Below are 6,065 nucleotides of genomic sequence, written 5' to 3'. Positions count from 1 at the left end.
GTAAAACTACGGAGAGTTATAGAAGGCAGTACATATAATTGGTTTGAATCTGTGTTTGGTTGTATCTCGCCCCTACCTCAAAGAAATGAGGAGAAACAACGGTGGAGAAATAGATAGGAAATGTATAGAGTACAATTTTAGAAGTACCGGATGGATTTCTTATTGTAAAATGAAAATGTATGTTTAAGAACTTTATATGGACTGTTGAGATATTATATGTTTAAATTGGCTGTGTCGATTATAACAATGTACATTCTTATTTGTAATTTTTGAATCTTTGAACTTAAAATAAAATTAAGATTGAATAAAAAAAAGAAATATCTCAAGACTGATTTTTCAAAGGTTTTATGGACTGATGAAATGAGAGTGAGTCTTGATGGGCCAGATGGATGGGCCCGTGGCTGGATTGGTAAAGGGCAGAGAGCTCCAGTCCAACTCAGACACCAGCAAGGTGGAGGTGGAGTACTGGTTTGGGCTGGTATCAGCAAAGATGAGCTTGTGGGGCCTTTTCAGGTTGAGGAGTCAAGCTCAACTCCCAGTCCTACTGCCAGTTTCTGGAAGACACCTTCTTCAAGCAGTGGTACAGGAAGAAGTCTGCATCCTTCAAGAAAAACATGATTTTCATGCAGGACAATGCTCCATCACACGCGTCCAAGTACTCCACAGCGTGGCTGGCAAGAAAGGGTATAAAAGAAGAAAAGCTAATGACATGGCCTCCTTGTTCACCTGATCTGGACCCCATTGAGAACCTGTGGTCCATCATCAAATGTGAGATTTACAAGGAGGGAAAACAGTACACCTCTCTGAACAGTGTCTGGGAGGCTGTGGTTGCTGCTGCACGCAATGTTGATGGTGAACAGATCAAAACACTGACAGAATCCATGGATGGCAGGCTTTTGAGTGTCCTTGCAAAGAAAGGTGGCTATATTGGTCACTGGTTTGTTTTTGTTTTGTTTTTGAATGTCAGAAATGTGTATTTGTGAATGTTGAGATGTTATATTGGTTTCACTGGTAAAAATAAATAATTGAAATGGGTATACTGTATCTTTGATTTTTGTTAGTTGCCTAATAATTATGCACAGTAATAGTCACCTGCACACAGATATCCCCCTAAAATATCTAAAACTAAAAACAAACTAAAAACTACTTCCAAAAATAGTCAGCTTTGATATTAATGAGTTTTTTGGGTTCATTGAGAACATGGTTGTTGTTCAATAATAAAATTAATCCTCAAAAATACTCATTTGCCTAATAATTCTGCACTCTCTGTACGTCCAATGTACAAAGAGAATGGGGTTGTATCCCGAGTAAGACACTCTAAAATGGCCAATTTGGTACTTCCGGTACATACACTCACGCCCCGCACACAAACTAAATCGAGATACACCAATATCCGGCTCTAGCACTATTTAAACACGTCACGCCCGTATGCAAATAATCCCCTGAAGAAGTCACATGTGGCTATGGCGGAACGCGTAGGGAAGAGCACCGGAAATGACATAGCGGAGGACAAGAAGGATTAGTCCCGCAGCAGATAGACGCACTGTAGCAGTTTTAAATGTAAGTGGATACATTTTTTTTTAATAAAATTTGTTTGACAATACTACACTATATTGGCCCCCTTATTTCGAGATCCATGGTCCCTTAAGTGGATCCCTGTAAGGAGGAATATACCACCATTCCCTTGACCCAGCATATATGTCCAGAGGAGGAAAGGAGAAAGGAGTGGACTCCCTGATAGTTCTTAAAAGGCACAGTATCTGAGACATGGAGGTGAGCATTTAGCACACCTAGAGATGACGAGCACCGAAGAGCACCTGTATGTACAAAGTGTAGTACACAGAAGAGGATTATTCACGTTTTTTTATTAATTAAAATTGGAAATATATTTGTTCATCATTTGGGACACTTGAGCACTTTTTGATGCTTGCAGGCATCTAATCACAATTGTCACATATTGTGATGCATTCAGGCATCTAATCACAATTGTCACATAGTGACACAGAGCACTTTATTGGCACGTGATTACCACCATTATTATATTTATTTATTGAATCACCATAAGCACTTTTGTAGTTTGGATATGCATTTGTGTATTATCTAAGTCACCATTTTCTATTACATTTATTTATATATTGAATCACCACAAGCACCTTTTAAGCTTGGATATGCATGGATTTATTATGTATAGTAGATAACGTATATGAATTTTAAGATATAGAGTTTATATGAATTTATTCATTCACCAATATCAGCTATTAATTGTTTGATTATATGAAGTATTTTATGATATTTAATCAACACATTGGAAATCAGTGGAATTATTTATTAATTTATTTATTTATCACTAAGTCACCTTATACTACACACAACCTCTGAAGCGCGGTACTTCCCCCATTTTTTTATCTCATATTTGTAACTGTGTGGTTAACAGCATTAGTACTAGCGGCATCAAGGGTACATACATTTATTTGCCTACTGGACAGCGCGAGAATCACACCCACATATGGATAAGAATGTAAACTCCAATGGGGACCAAACCCAGTGTTCCATCACTAAGAAGAGCAAAATGAGGACTCAAGCTCAGAAGTAAGATCTAATTTTGCCTGTGCATAAATTTTAAATATTTTTTTAAAACTTTTATTTCAGGCAATTATATAGTGTTGTCAATTTACACAGCGCATTACATATATATTGTACATATATATCAGTCCCTGCCCTCAAGGAGCTTACAATCTTAGGTTCCTAACTCACATTCATACATATATACAGTTTACTAGGGCCAATGTGGATAGAAGCCAGGTAACTTTCCAGCATGTCTTTGGAGTGTGGGAGGAGGAACCCCGGAGGAAACCCACAGAGGCACAGGGAGAACATGCAGGTAGTGCCACGGTTAGAACTTGAACAAATGACACTAGTGCTGCTGGGTGGAAGTGCTAACCACTTAGCCACTGTGGTGTGGTTGGCAACATTTATACATTTTTATGAATATTAATTTAGGTTTGCAGGCCAGAGTGCACACATTGCCTACACTTACTGATTGCAGCACAAGTTTAAGGGACCATTCGCACTATGGTGGCATGCATTTTGAGTAGCACTCTAGCAACCCTCCAAAACATACTTGCCCATGCACTGCATTAATAAAACAAAAAAAAAGCATTATTTTAGATTTGTTATGGTGTGTTGGAAAGTGCAACTGATCAAACTGGTGTAAATGGACTAGTGTGGTGCCGAGACTAAGGGCCTGATTCATAGTACGGAGAATTGGCGTTTCGGCTGGATTTTGCGAACCGGTGAATTTTTAAGTCTGAAATTGGTATTCAAAGAACGGCGGGCGGAAAATAAAGCCAACTGTGAGATTCATTAAGATCAACTAATGTCAGGACTGGACTTAAAAACAGTCCAGCTAAAAGGTGGACTAATTTTTTCAAAATCACAAAATATGGCAGGAAAAAAATAAAAAATGTGTGGGAAAGATGTGTTATATGATTTTGAGCTAAACTGCTTTTAAACTGTGTGAAAATGTTAAGTAGAAAAAAAGATATTAATAAAAGTGTAAATTGCAAAAATAGCTCCAGAGTCAATTTCTGGCAGATAGCTCATGTGAGCATGCTCCAAACCAAAAACTAGGCTGAAAATAACGTTTTTGAAAACGTTAGTGGGAGTTTTATTGAATTTGCGGCAAATACCGCCGCAAATTCGCGGTAAAACGGCGCTATTCCGGCGCTAATAAATTTTTTTTTTTTTTTTATTTTTTTTTTATTTTTTTTTGCACATATCTATGTATGTCTATATATATATATATGAATCACAAAAATAAATATATATATATATATATATATATATATAGATATATATGTGTGTGTGTGTATGTGTATATATATATGTATGTATATATATATATATATATATATATATATATATATATAGATACCCAAAAAATAATTATATGTGTATGTATATATATATATATATATATATATATATATATATATATGTTTTTTATTTATTGATTTGCCTATGTGTATGTATGTATGTATATATATATATATATATATATATATATATATATATATATATATATATATATATGAAAAGGAACACTAACACGGCTCCTCCCCGAAAATTAAACATTGTATATGTGTGAAATTAATATATTTTTGGGTTGGTTAGATATAGAAAGTAACAATAATATGTTTTTTTGCATATGTATATATATATATATATATATATATATATATATATATGCAAAAAACAATATATTATTGTTACTTCCTATATCTAACCAACCCCAAAAATATATTAATTTCACACGTATACAATGTTTCATTTTTGGGGAGAAGCCGTATTAGTGTTGCTTGTCATATATAACAACATACAGTTGTAGGTAGTTCAGGGATTCGAACACCCAAATACACTGTTGCAAGGCAGCGGTGCTAACCACTTAACTACCTAAAGCTAGGTAGTTAGCTTTAGCTGACAAGTCGCGGTATGTCACGGTCCATTGAGTAGTACAGGACCCGTTCTAATAGGAGCGACACAAGTCACTCCGACTTAGAAAAAGGGTCCTGTACTACTTTGGGGCGACCTCGGAGCGACTTGCATAGACTTCCAGTATGTGAAGTCTCTGCAAGTCGCGGTGCACAGCGGTGCACGCGACTTCACAGGTCACCCCCCGAAGTCGTGTCGCCTCAATGTGAATGGGCTCTTAAGGTGCCAGTGCATGTATGCTTGGTATAAAGATAACAAGAAACAAAAAAAAAAAAAAAAAACCTCAGAGACCACAATTCCCAAATAATTAACCTAGTTTAGTAAAACTGTATATAATCAACAAATTTTTAAAAATAATCCTGCATGCTGGAAATTATATATAGGTGTTTAAAACCAGATGAGGTTTAATGTAGAAAAATGTAAAGTAATGCACTTGGGGGCCAGTAACCAGAAAGCAAGCTACTCACTAGGGGGGGAACCTCTGGGTGAGTCTAGGATGGAAAGGGACCTGGGGGTACTGGTAGACAACAGGCTTGGAAGTGGCATGCAATGCCAAGCCGCTGCAAGCAAAGCCAACAGAATACTGGGTTGTATAAAAAAGGGGATTCACTCCAGAAATAAAGAGATTATTCTTCCACTCTACAAGACTCTGGTCCGGCCACATCTGGAGTATGCTGTCCAGTTCTGGGCACCGGTCCTCAGGAAGGATGTGCTGGAACTGGAGAAAGTCCAGAGAAGGGCAACAAAAATAATTAGGGGAATGGAGGACATCAGCTATGAGGAAAGACTACAAGCACTGAACTTATTCTCTCTGGAGAAGAGACGATTGAGGGGGGATATGATATCAATGTACAAATACTGTACTGGCGACCCTAGCATAAGGAACAAACTATTCAGAGTAAGGGAATACAATAAGACACGTGGCCACTCACTAAAACTTGAGGAAAGGCGGTTTAACCTTAAAGTGCGTAAGGGGTTCTTCACTGTAAGAGTAGTAAGGATGTGGAATTCTCTTCCGCAAGCAGTCGTATCAGCGGGGAGCCTTGATAGTTTCAAAAAACTATTGGATGGACACCTTAAAGACCACAACATACAGGGGTATACAATGTACGGTTAGCAAACACACACACACATCATAGGTTGAACTGGATGGACTTGTGTCTTTTTTCAGCCTCACTAACTATGTAACTATGTAACATTTATTTCTGTGAAAAATTAGTATTTTAAACTTAAATTGATAGGCTAAGAAACTATCAGTGACATATATTATGAAATAAATGTAACAAAGTGATTATGTTTGTGTAAATTGTGTTTTGCAAAAATGTTGCAAATATGTATTGAGCTTGAGCTTGATTAAATAAACTGACCAAAATATCCAAGTGGTTAGCACAGCTGCCTTGCAATAATGTATTTGGGTGTTCAAATCCCTGAACTACCTACAACTGTCTGTTGTTATATATGACAAGCAACGCCCCAAAAATAAAACATTGTATATGTGTGAAATTATTATATTTGTTGAGTGGGGGGCCATATTACTGTTGCTTCCTATATAGAGCCACATTACACTCTGAAAA

This window comes from Pelophylax lessonae (genome assembly GCF_965119305.1).
Source record: "Pelophylax lessonae genome assembly, chromosome: 7".
Classification (NCBI taxonomy): Eukaryota; Metazoa; Chordata; class Amphibia; order Anura; family Ranidae; genus Pelophylax; species Pelophylax lessonae.
The sequence above is the reverse complement of the archived record's forward strand: the minus strand, read 5'-3'. Positions refer to the sequence as shown.